The 13308-nt window shown below is 43.2% G+C and overlaps 1 protein-coding gene across 1 annotated transcript in view; it reads left to right on the forward strand.

Annotated features, from left to right (window-relative positions):
• Window positions 1-8213: 8213 nt before the first annotated feature.
• The window catches only part of LATS2 (large tumor suppressor kinase 2), a 118542-nt gene continuing 113447 nt past the window's right edge, over window positions 8214-13308 (forward strand). Inside the window, exon 1 of the mRNA XM_070409310.1 lies at window positions 8214-8464. The gene's annotated coding sequence lies outside the window, so the exon portion shown is untranslated. The remainder of the gene's footprint in view (window positions 8465-13308) is intronic.

Consider the following 13308-nt stretch of genomic DNA (forward strand, 5'->3'; position numbering starts at 1 on the left):
AATACTGGTTTGGTGTTGATGAATTTTTTTAGCTTTTTCTTGTTTGTGAAGCTCTTTCTTGTTTCTGACCCTCAATTCTAAATAAGAGCTTTGCTGGGTAGAGTAATCTTGGTTGTAGGTCCTTGCTATTCATCACTTTGACTATTTCTTGCCACTCCCTTCTGGCTTGCAAAGTTTCTGTTGAGAAATCAGCTGACAGTTTTATGGGTGCTCCCTTGTAGGTAACTAACTACTTTTTTTCTTACTGCTGATTCTCTCTTTGTCTTTAACCCTTGACATTTTAATTATGATGTATCTTGGTGTGGGCTTCTTTGGGGTTCCTCTTGTTTGGGACTCTGAGCTTCCTGGACTTGCGAGTCTCTCTCACCATATAGGGGAAGTTTTCTGTCATTATTTCTTCACATAGGTTTTCAATATCTTTCTCTCTCCCTTCTCCTCTGGCACCCCCATAATGTGAGTGTTGGTTGCTTGAAGTTGTCCCAGAGGCTCCTTACACTATCTTCATAATTTTGGATTCTTTTTTCTTTTCGCTCTTCTGATTGTGTGTTTTTTGCTTCCTCATATTTCAAATCATTGATTTGATACTCAGAATCTTCTATTCTACTGTTGAATCCCTGTAAATTCTTTTTTATTTTAGTTAATGTATGCTTAATTTCTGCCTGGTCCTTTTTCATGTCTTTGACATTCTCACTAAGATCCTTGAAAGTCTCATGAAGATCCTTGAGAAACCTTATAACCATGGTTTTGAACTCTATTCATTAGTTTGCTTGCTTCCATTTCTTTTGTTTGTGACATGTTTCTTTGTCTCTGCATTTTGGCTGCTTCCCTGGTTTTGTTTCTATGTATTAAGTAGAACTGCTATGTCTCCTAGAATTGGTAGAGTGGCCTTGTGTAGTAGGTGTCCTACAGGGCCCAGTGGCTCAATTCCCCCAATCATCTGAGCTGGGCACTCTAGGTGCATTCCTGTGTGGGCTGTGTGCCCAGAAGAGGCCCAGTTGTGAAACAAGGGGGACCGATGCTAGTGTAGGTTTGGGGCACCCTGACACCAGCTGTAGCTTGTTTGAGAGATTTTAGCAAAGTCTGAAGCCTGAGCCAGGACAGGCCATTCATGTGAAAAAGCTGCTGCCGCCCTAACCGGTTTGGCTCAGTGGATAGAGCGTTGGCCTGTGGACTTAAAGGTCCCAGGTTCAATTCCGGTCAAGGGCATGTACCTTGGTTGTGGGCACATACCCAGTAGGGAATTGCAGGAGGCAGCTGACTGATGTTTCTCTTTCATTGATGTTTCTAACTCTCTATCCCTCTCAATTTCTCTCTGTAAAAAATCAATAAAATATATTTAAAAATGAATCTTTAAAAAAAACTGCTGCAAATAGCTTGGGTGGGGCTGCAAATTGGATGGGGTAGGATCTTAGGGAATCCACAGGGTGGAGCAAATCATGTGATCTAGGCTGATGAAGACTCAGATATGGCTGCCAGTCAACCCTGCAACAGGAACAATGACCCCTGTGACCACTCACATCTGGGACAAAGCTACCCTGAGTTCCTGCTCTTAGGCCAGACAATCCAATTCCTCCCTGTATGTCTGGATCCCTTAATGCTGTCTGGTGCTGGGAGTCCAAGTAAGTTAGTGCTCTGGCCCTTTAAATGGAACACCTGGGTCTTCAGCAGCCTCCATGTCACTCAACCACAATCCCTGCTGGTTTTTACAGCTCATAGTTGCAGGGACTTCTCTTCCCAGCTCTGGAACTCTGGGCTGGGGATCTGGTGTGGGGCTCAGACCCCTGGCTCCTCACAGGCAGCCTCCACAGAGACATCTCCCTCCTGATTAAAAAAACAGCACAACATGGGTGTTGGACAAACCCATTTAGTGCCTCCCCTCCTCCTACCAGTCTCTATGTGTTTTCTTCTTTACTCCTCTAGTTGTAGGACTTACATTCAGGAAGCTTTCAAGTGGTTCTGAATGACGGCTATTCTGTATTTTAGTTGTAATTTTGATGTGGTTGTGGGAGACGGCATGTACTGGCATTTACCTACACCACCCTAGATTAAAATTTTGAATGGAAGGTTTTGGTGAAATTTTTCTTTCAATTACAGACACAGTTTCTTTCAATTCTGCTCATGTCTGCAAATGAAATAGAAATTGCAGCCAAATATGAATGTAATGAAAAATAAGTCAATAGTAGGTGTTGCTGTCATAGTTCACTCAGTGCAAAAGTAAGCTAACAGAGTATGTGGTAAGAAAATAAAATTTGTTTTTATCAGTTTCTCTCTTAATAACATAAAGTGACAACATAAAATTCTTTAAATGCAGAATGTGATTTTTATCTTGACAGGTTCTCTTTGACATCTTCTGAGAACAAATCTTGTTAAATTATTGAGCAATTCTGACTTATGCAATGACATACTTCATTACTCATCTCAGCAGCAGATTGGCAATTCGGAGAACGAAGCTACCCTGTGTTGTTAGAGGTGGTTGGAAAGGCAGGTCCACATAGATGGGCAAGGTGGCCACCCCAGATTCCATTGATTTTTAGAGAGTGGAATGGAGATAGCGGCGGGGGTGGGGGGGGGGTAGGGAGGGGGTGGGGGGGGTGGGGGGGTGTGGAGAGAGAGAGAGAAACACCAATGTGAGAAAAACACGTGGATTGGTTGCTGCCCACATGCTCCCTGACCAGGGCCTGAAGTGGGTCCTGCAATCCAGGTACGTGCCCTTGACAAGGAATCAAACCTGAGATTCTTCAGTGCACAGGCCAGTGCTCTAACAACTGAACAATGGCAGCCAGGGCTGCACTAGAGGTTTTTACCAAATTTTCCAGGAGGTTCTGTTTTTCAAATGGCTAAAAGTAAAGCAATTAGAAATAAATTAAAATATGAGAAAAGTTTACTCTCTCATGATTTTAATGCTGGAAAACAGACATGTAAGAATTAAAATTTAATACTGGGGATTTCCCCCACCGCTATCAAAATTGTTTTCATTATTGTAAAAAATAAGTGTTTGTACACTTAAAAATTGTTAAGGTGGAAATTTTATGTATATTTTCCAAATATATATATTTTTAATTTTAGAGGGAAGAAAGAAGAGAGAAAAACATTGATGTGATGAAGGAAATATTGATCAGTTGCCTCCCCCACTTGCCCGACCAGGGATCAAACATGTGCCCTGTCTGGGAAGTGAACCTTCCACTTTTAAAAAAATAATAATTGCTTTTATTTAAAAAATATATTTTTATTGATTTCAGAGAGGAAGAGAGAGGGAGAGAGAGTTAAAAACATCAATGATGTGAGAGAATCATTGACTAGCTGCATACTTCATGCCCCACACTGGGGTTCAAACTCGCAACCTGGGCATATGCCCTGACTGGGAATTGAACCATGACCTCCTGGTTCATAGGTCGATGCTCAACGAGTGAGCCACACGAGCCAGGCTGAATCTGCCACCTTTTGAGTGTATGGGACAATGCTCCAACGAACTGAGCCACAACAGCCTTGGCTAAAATAATTTTTAAAAGAATCCTAGTGGTGAAATCTATTAAATAAAGGCTTTTAAAAATACATGATAAAAGTCAATGACAAGCCCTAGCTGGCTTGGCTCAGTGGATAGAGTGTCAGCCTGCAGACTGAGGGGTCCCAGGTTCGATTCCGGCCAAGGGCACATGCCTGAGTTGCGGGCTCGATCCCCAGTAGGGGGCGTGCAGGAGGCAGCCGATCGATGATTCTCTCCCATCATCGATGTTTCTATCTCTCTCTCATTCTCCCTTCCTCTCTGAAATCAATAAATAAATATATTTTAAAAAAAAGTCAATGACAAAAACAAAACTAGGCCCTACTAGGCCGGGTAGCTCAGTTGGTTAGAGCATTGTCCAGATATGCCAAGGTTGCGGGTTCAATCCCGGGTCAGGGCACTTACAAGAATCAACCAATGAATGCATAAATAAGTAGAACAACAAATCGATGTTTTTCTCTCTCTGTCTTTAAAAAAAAGAAAAATCAGTGAATGCATGAATGGGTGGGACAATAAATCAATGTTTCACTCTCTTCTGCCTTCATCTCTCTCTCTCTCAAATAAATAAAAATTGAAAAACAACAACAAAGAAAAAGACAAAAAATACAAGATAGAAAACATTTGTTTACTCATCTACTGCCTATTCATCTATTACTCTCTGAAAAATAATAGTAATCCACTTTTCCATAAATCTGACTTCCAATAATATAAACCTTTTGGGACATGTCCAGGAACTAAAGAAGCAAAAGGTCTTTTAATGGTTGAAGTAGCCATCACTGATAAATTGAGTCCCTGAGCCCATAGCCCCAGCATCATCTCTGCTCTGACTGGTGCTAGAGATACAGTCTTTGAGCTGACCTCTTCCTCATTCCACAAAAACTACTCCTTTCCCCTCAAAGTATAAAGGGGTAAATTTGGTTGCAGTTTCCTAGTTATAAGTACACTAGAGGCCCGATGCATGAAGATTTGTGCAAGAATAGGCCTTCTTTCCCCTGGCTGCCGCACCACCTTCACTCTGGCCAGAGCTGCCTTTCCATCTTCCCATGCTGCCCAGAGGCCTGGAGCAGCTGGGGCCATGTGGAACGCCTACGTCATTGCCATGGTGACAACGCAAGCATCCCGCCTCGCCCCCAGCCGCTCGGCGCCTGCACATGCAAATTAACCTGCCATTTTTGTTGGGTTAATTTTCATACTCACTCCTGATTGGCTGGTGGGTGTCACGAAGGTATGGTCAATTTGCATCTTGCTCCTTTATTAGTATAGATTGTAATCCACACTTTGTGGAGATTCCCTTTAGAAAGCCTATAATTCAGTGTTTCCAAGCTCTGGAGTTATATCTATGAAGGTTTGAATCCCAGATCCTTGATCTGGGGCAAGTTGCTTCTGTTGTCCATGTGTTAGGGTCCTTTTCTATAAGATGGGAATAATAGCATGGTTGTCTAGAGCAGGGGTCCTCAAACTTTTTAAACAGGAAGCCAGTTCACTGTCCCTCAGACCGTTGGAGGGCCAGACTATAGTTTAAAAAAAAACTATGAACAAATTCCTATGCACACTGCACATATCTTATTTTGAAGTAAAAAAACAAAATGGGAACAAATACAATATTTGTATTTGCATGTGGCCCCGGGCCGTAGTTTGAGGACCCCTGGTCTAGAGGATTGAATGAGATAATACACAAGTTTAGGGCAATACCTGGGATAGAGAAAGACACACACATCCTCACACACATATAGATGCTACCTTAATAAATTAATTTATACACTGTAACATTGCCACTATTGTAGGCTTTGTACTCACCTGACCTTGCGTTCTCTATTTCCCCCTTCTCAGCTGGATGAATTATGTGGATGTACTTATTTACCTGATTATTTAATTTCAACATAATTTTTGTTGTTTAAAATCACCCAGAATCATTATACCCCTTTATCCCTTTTTAACATTTGGCTGCCTCCTTTACTGGAATATATATTTACATTGTTTCACAAAATTAGGTACTGTCACTTGCTTTTTTTCTTGAACAAACTGTAAATCCCACCAGGAAATAGATCATGTGGTTTTGCTCACCATCGTATCCCCTGTACCTGGTTTAGCCCATGGATCATAGCAGGCACTCACAAAATCAAAAAAAACAAAAAACCCAAAGGAAGGAATGACACCATGTTAATAAACACTTATTCACAGAATCATTAATCATAATCACATACCTGTATAGGTATGTCAGTTTCCCCAAGCAAGCTTCTAAACTTATTTCCAATTTGATTCATATATATATTTGAAATATTTTAAAAGATATTTTTTAAAAGGAACAAAGAATAACAGCACACATTATTAAACCTAATCATCCAGAATCAAATTTTAAGATTTTGACAGTTTTGCTACACTTTTTTGGATAAAAGAAATAAAGCATTGCAGATGAAGTTTAAAGTCTGCATTTTTCTTTCCTCAGTTTAATTTCCCTTCTTCTTACATGGCCAATAGCAGTTATGGATTTAGTGTGTACACCTTCAATCCATGCTGATACTTACAAAAAGTATGTGATTCATATGGATTCTGTGGGATTTTGTTTATTTATAAATATGGTATCTTACTGTATATCTAGTTCTGCAACTTGCTTGTTTGTTTGTTTTGTTAATCCTCACCCGAGGATATTTTTTCCATTGCTTTTCAGAGAGTGGAAAGGAGGTAGGGAGGGACCCTCTTCCCCAAAGCAGGTTTGCTATTCATTTGACCCTGAAAACCCCACAAAATCATGCAAATCAAGAGGCTCAAATCTTCGTATTCACTTTAAGAACATTTGTGAAACTGCTCAGGCCACCAAGGGTATGCATATTTGAAAAGCCGCTAAGTATCTGAAGGACGTCACTTTACAGAAGCAGTGTGTGTTATTCTGTCGTTACAGTGGTGGAACTGGTTAAGTGTGCCAGGGCTGGACACTGGGTCAGTGGCCCAAAAAGAGTGCTGAATTTTTGCTGCACATACTTAAAAATACAGAGAACAATGCTGAACTTAAGGGTTTAGTTGTAGATTCCCTGGTCTTTGAGCACATCCAAGTGAACAAAGCTCCCAAGATGCAGTGTAGAACTTACAGAGCTCATGCCACATTGAGATGATCTTGATTGTTTCTAAACCAGAAACGGAAGTGCACAGAAGAAAAATATCCCAGAAGAAACTGAAGAAACAAAAACTTATGGCCCAGGAATAAATTCAGCATAAAATAAATACTAATAAAAGTAAAAGCAAAAGAAAAAAAAAAGAAAGGAGAGAGGGAGGGGGAGAGAAACATCATTGTGAGAGACACATTGATTGTTTGCCTCCCTCACCTGCCTGATCTGGGTGGGGATTGAACCTGCAACCCAGGTATGTGCCCTGTGCCCTTGACTGGGACTCGAACCACGATCCTTCCATGAGTGGGCCAATGCTAACTGCTGAGCCACACCGGTCAGGGTTGCAAATTTCTTTTTTCCACTCTGCAATTATTTTGAATTTTATCCACAATCATTTATCCTTTGAAAAGTATCAAGCTATTTCATGTGTCATCATTTGAATACCTTTCATTTTCCTCTTATTCTCTACTGCTGGACATTTAGGTTCTTGATTTTTTACTATTGCAAGCAACGCTATAAACGGTTACTATCATTGCAACGTTTTATTGTTTTACACATACATCTTAAAGTCAATTAAATTATTTTTATTTACAATATTTCATTTGACAAAAAAATCTTTTTAAATTATGATTACATCTTTGAAGACAGAGCAAGGGCAGGACCTTTAAACACACACAAAGGAAAATTGGCAGCCTGTCTTGTGGCTTGGACAGGGGTGGAGAACATATGCTCAGTGTGTGAGTAGAAGATACACTAGATGAGTGCAAAAGGGACCCCCACTACAGAATATTCCCTAGAGGCTTGTTCTACTCCAAATACCATGCAGGATGCCCGGGAAAGTACAGGATAAGACTGCAAAATGAAATTGAATTCTGAGCTGCACAGTAATGATCTAATAATCCAAGCTCAAAGGAGGGAGGAAACAGGAGATTGGTGTGAGGAGGTTCCCTGGAAGAGCAAAGGTAGAGGCTGAAAATCTAGATGGGGTTTCTGGACTGGAAAAGTTGCTAAAGTCGTCCCTAGAAAATGACCTTCACTACTCAAATGTTAATCATTCGAGATTAACATTTAAACATTTCCGAAGGGTGCATGAAAAAGGAAATTGAGTTGGCTTTTAAAATGATATTAGTCCTCAGCATCTGGGGCCACAGTGCGATATTAGGTTGAGGATTTGGCGTCCAGTGTGACTTCTGTTCCCTGTCCCTGCACATGTCCTAGTACCAACTCCAGTGTTCCAGTGCAAAGACAGCTCAGCGGCTGAGATGTCACTTGCTGGCGAATATCACTACACCACTGTGTACCTCACACAACACTTCTACACAAAATGCGAAAGGCACTGGACGAGATTGAGTTAAACCGATTGAATTTGGGCGTTTTTCTCACGTCCTCTTCTGTGGCTTGATACCCTGGCCTGAAAGCTGTGTCTGCGCTCACTTTCGATGGCTGACACCGACTTGATGGCTCCCTGAGGCCTGTTGACTTCCAGTCCGCACCGAGGCTGGGTGAGAGGACAGTGGCCTAGGGACAGCGACCAACTCTCACTGCGCGCCGCGCGGGCGGGGACAGCGCCGGGCCGCAGGTGGCGGCCGGACCAGGAAGCGCGGGCGGGGCAGATCGAGCGTGACGCGCGGTCACGTGACGCCCGTGGAATGCCAACAATGTAGCGAATGTCCCACTTGGGTCTGCGCGTCGGAGCGGAGCCACGAGCACCCGGGAAGATGGAGCCGCCGCCGTCTGCGCCGCCGCCCGGGTCTCCGCGGGGCTACCAGCCGCTGCCGCCACCGGCGCCCGGTCACTCGGCGCGCGAGGCCCCGGGGCCGCGGACGACGGCGCCCCCGCGGCGGTAGACGGTGCCGAGGTGAGGCGGGCGAGCGGGGCCGGGAAGTTCTTCGCTGGGGCCCCGCCCGGAACCGCCGCCGGGTCGTCGTGGTCCTGGTCGCGTCGCGGCCGGGAAGTCAGGGCGGGCGGCGCCGCTTTGTTGCGCCGGTCGGCGAGGGACTGCGTCCGCGCAGGGCCCACCTCCACCGGAGCCCGGGACGCGTCCCTTCCGTGGGCCGCGCCGTCGCAGGTCCCCTCCCCCTCATCCTGGGGCCGCGCCATCTCGTGTCCCCACCCCCTTCCTCAGGGCCAAGCCGGCGCCCCGAACGTTCCGTCCTCACAGCCGCCCGGGCTCCGGGGGTTTCGGGCTGGCCACCGTGACGCGGCCTCTCACGACTTAGCCCCCGGGACTGGGGAGGGCGGGCTCCGTGGAGCTCACACTCCCCTGCGCTCCCCCTCGAGCCTCGCCTGGAGCTCTCGGAACTGCGTTCCGGTCGGGGACGTGCTCGCTTGCTCATACCCGACCTGGTCCCAGGTCCCAGCCTCGGGGTGGCGGGCCCCCGTACCCCGAGCACACTTGCCTGCGCGGGGTAGGGTCCCGGGTCTGCGGCCGCCGCCTTGCGCTCCGAGCCCTCCGGTGACAAGTCCCCTCTTGCTGGGACAATCGTGGAAGTACACGTTGTTTGTGGATCTATTTATGTTGGCAGTTTTAAATAAAACTGGCATTTTCACCCTCATGTGGGACATAAGTGAGAGTGTTCTGAATGTCAGAAGAATCCGGACTTAAAATGATTTAACCTTCACTTGTCAACCACAGTGTCCCTGCCGCAGCTAAAACCCAAGGACCCTGCGGTGCTATTCTCCTGAAATTTTTACTTAGTAGTTGAAGAGCTTTTCAATAATGGAGAAACTAACTAACTGGTGGCTGATTATCAGGAAATTTGTACTAAATAGATCTGGCTTCATATTTTTAGTGAAATCTCCGCTTCAATCTCTGCGTGATGGATCATCGTTTCTGAGTGCCAAATCAAGAGACAAAGCTGCTTTATCTTTTATGTTTTTTCTTTAGCTGTTGTAATAAGGAAGTAACAAAAATCTTCCAAAATAAGAATGCAGATACTATTTAACAAAGACTGTTTTCAGTTATAATTAACAAGACACTATTAGCTTCAGACAATTTGGTCTCATTATCCAGGTATATAGAGTGCTGTTTAATGAGTAAATCAGCATTCCTTTGAAATTAAAGTTGCTGAATATTAATAAACCTACAAAAGCCGAGCAATATAAAGTGGTATCTGAGCAGAAGACGTTATGCAAAATTATTAGTAAATTTCCAGAATCATGGCATTTTAGAACTGGAAAGGGATTCTTCTAGCCTCTCTGTCCACTTTGAAATAGTTGGACACAAATGTAAGTTGGAGCTGTACATTTCTTTCTTTTTCTTAGCAAATCACAAAGGTTGGTGGGAGGAATTTTCCTTTGATGGGAGGGGAATGCTTTTACAATAAGATGCCTTGCTATTTTATTTATTTGTTATATATTTTGTTATTGATTTCAGACAGAGAAAAGGAGAGGGAGAGATAGAAATATCAATGATGAGAATCATCACTTGGCTGCCTTCTGCACGCCCCACTACTGGGGTTCAAGCCCCCACCGCAATGGGGTATGTGTCCTGACCAGGAATCAAACCTCCTGATTCATAGGTCCAGCTCAACCACTGAATCACACCGCCGGGATATTCCAAATGCTGTGTTGTAAATAGCCAGCCCTGGGCTCCTAAATCCCACTCTGTGTGTGTGGAGATGGGGAAAGAGTTGACGCTGATAAGTTTGCTGTAAACACACAGGAAGAATTTTGGGAAGTGTTAAATCCAGACCAGCACAGTTTTTGAAAAGCTGCTTTTATATTTTATTTTATTTTATGATTATAATAATATGAAAGTTTTAAACAATATTTCTTACTGATTGATTTTAAACTGTGGGCTTGAAATACAGGAGATAATTCTGTGCATTTACTTTGTCGTGACTGTAAATCTGCTGTAACAAAGAGCAAAGTATCCTAATCAACAGAATGAAGGGTTGGCCTTGATAATCCTTACAGTGATGGATTGATTCATAGGTCGACGCTCAACCACTGAGCTGCACTGGCCGGGCTCCATTGATATTTTTAGACAGAGTGAAATGGAGGGGGAGAGAGAGAGAGAAAAACATAGATATAAGAGACTTACCCTGCAACCAAGGTACGTGCCCTTGACCGGAATCAAACCTGGGACCCTTCAGTTCCTGGGCGACGCTCTATCCACTGAGCCAAACTGGCTAGGGTGTGACAGGTGATTAAAGTTAATTGTATACTTTTTGTTCATGTGCCAGTATTTGACATTCATTGGAATTTTTCTGGAGGCTAAATGAAAAGACTCATATTTAGTAGCAGTGGTTTGTATGTAGTGTTAACTAATGGGTACAATATTGTGGTATAGGCATATGCTATAGTCTCTAAAATAGGCATATGCTATAGCCTCTGAATTAGCCTCATATTGTTCTCACATTGTTTTACATGAGCCTCCTATATAGGCACTGAGCCAGGCTGGCTGGGCCTAAGGATCTTAAGAATTTAAGTTGAGCCGTGGCTTGTGTGGTTCAGTTGGTTGAGCATCGTCCCATGCACCAAAAGGTCACCGTTTTGATCTTTGGTCAGGGCACATACCCAAGTTTCGGGTTCAATCCCAGGGTTCAATCCCCGATTAGGGTGCATGAGGGAGGCAGTCATCGATGTTTCTCTAACTCCTTCTCCCTCTAAAATCAATAAAAACGTATTTAAGAAAAAAAGAATGTAAGTTGGCTTTTGAATGGTGTGGACTTCCTTTTGGAGCGTAGGCCTCTGCCTCCAGGCAGTTATCTTGAGCATGAAAAGCTAAGGACCAGCATGTTTCATTACTAATTAACTCATCATACCTCATGAATCTCACACTCCAGTGTTTTCATTAAGGGGACTCAGTACCTGCCTCTTCTCCAACATTATCTGCCTGTTCATCTTTCTCTTCTATTTGAGCCTTTTTTACCAGGAGTTCCAGATTCCAAGAATAGCCTCACACTTCCTCTGTCAAATCACATCCCTTTAGCCTTTCCAATTTTGGTGAACACTCCTTTCTCTAGGTTTTCTCCAAATAGGCACATGCACTGGGATTCTTTGGAAAGTTACAGTATTACCTTTGTTCTGACTTCCTATCTGGGGTGTACTGAAATTTGGAGGGAAGGAGGTGCACAGGAGGGAGGCCTTTCTGGGTTATGGAATGGAATATAAGGAGACCCATCCTGTACCCTATATCATATGGATATCGTGTACAAAGGTAATGGAGAATGTGATGGTTTGCTTTTCCCCTAGATTGCAAGTTTAATTTAGAGGTGAGACTTGTTCTACCTGGATGAGACCTCATAATGTCCAGCAGAGTATTTGACACACATATGGCACTTAAAAACCCAATGTGGCCCTAACCGGTTTGGCTCAGTGGATAGAGCGTCGGCCTGCAGACTGAAGGGTCCCAGGTTCGATTCCGGTCAAGGGCATGTACCTTGGTTGCGGGCACATCCCCAGTAGGAGGTGTGCAGGAGGCAGCTGATCAATGTTTCCAACTCTATCCCTCTCTCTTTCTCTCTGTAAAAAATCAATAAAATATATTTTTAAAAAAACCCACAAAAAACTATGTGATGACACTGCTCATTGGAGAGTTTTCCTGGATTCCCAGAGGAATGTAATCACTGATTTTCCTAGAGATCCTCATTATGAGGGTTTCCGGGCCTGGATAGCCCTGGGAGGTACATCAGCCTAGTGGCTTATGACTCTTGACAGGCCAGCATCTGGCTGGAGGCCTGGTCTGTCATCCTGATTTATTTTATCTTTGCTAGGTAATTATAGTAAGGACATTATTTAAAGAATAAATGGAATTTTAGGTCCAAGAAATTATGTTTTTAAAAATACCAGCGGGTGTAAGTACAGGTCCTGTAATACACAGGTTTGGTTTGTTCCTTGGTTGGTGCTTGATTGTGTTTGGCAGCTGGTGTGGGTTTGTGAATCATTAGGAGAAATTAGAATAAAGATTCTTGAACATTTGATAGCATTTTCTAGGATTGGATTGAGAACTGGGATTGGAGTGGGTAGGGCCAAATTAAGGGATGCTTAACATATTGCTCTCACATTGTTTTATATACTAAGCCACCTCTATATGAGCCACCTATATATACTAAGTGTAGGATTTAGTACCTGTCTCAGCTCCAGATTTGAAAGTGAAGTGTTTTTGTTCTGTGAGTTCTGTTACCATTTTAAAATTCCAGTGTCATGAAATTTTTGCTAAAGTATACTTGCCCTAGCTGGTTTGGCTCAGTGGATAGAGCATCACCTTCGGACTGAAGGGTCCTGGGTTTGATTCCAGTCAGGGGCACGTACCTTGGTTGCAGGCTCCTGGGCGAGTGCAGGAGGTAACCAATTGATGTTTCTCTCATATCGATATTTCTTTCTCTTTCCCTCTCTCTAAAATTCAATGGAAAAATACCCTCGGGTGAGGATTAAAGAAAAAATAATGTTGAAAAACAGATAAATAATAAAATAAACTTTAAAGTATACTTAAATTAGTTGATGCCAAAGAAATGTCCAAAGTTTATTTTGCTTGATACCCCTGTATTTTTAAAGTTCACATCAAATAGGCCTTATGGTCATATTTATAAAATTTGTGATGAAAGAAAATGTCCATGTGTTAACTCTTATTAAAATGATTTAGTAGTGTGTCAGAGTAGCTCATTTCTAGCTACAATCTTAATTTGACTGGTGAGTGTTCTCCTGAAAAACCTTTCAGAAGTTTAATTTCGCCATGAAAGCCACTGTCTTAAAACT

Source organism: Myotis yumanensis, unplaced genomic scaffold, assembly GCF_028538775.1.
Source record: "Myotis yumanensis isolate MYYU_CA2020_CCGP unplaced genomic scaffold, mMyoYum1.0.hap1 SCAF_3, whole genome shotgun sequence".
Lineage (NCBI taxonomy): Eukaryota > Metazoa > Chordata > Mammalia > Chiroptera > Vespertilionidae > Myotis > Myotis yumanensis.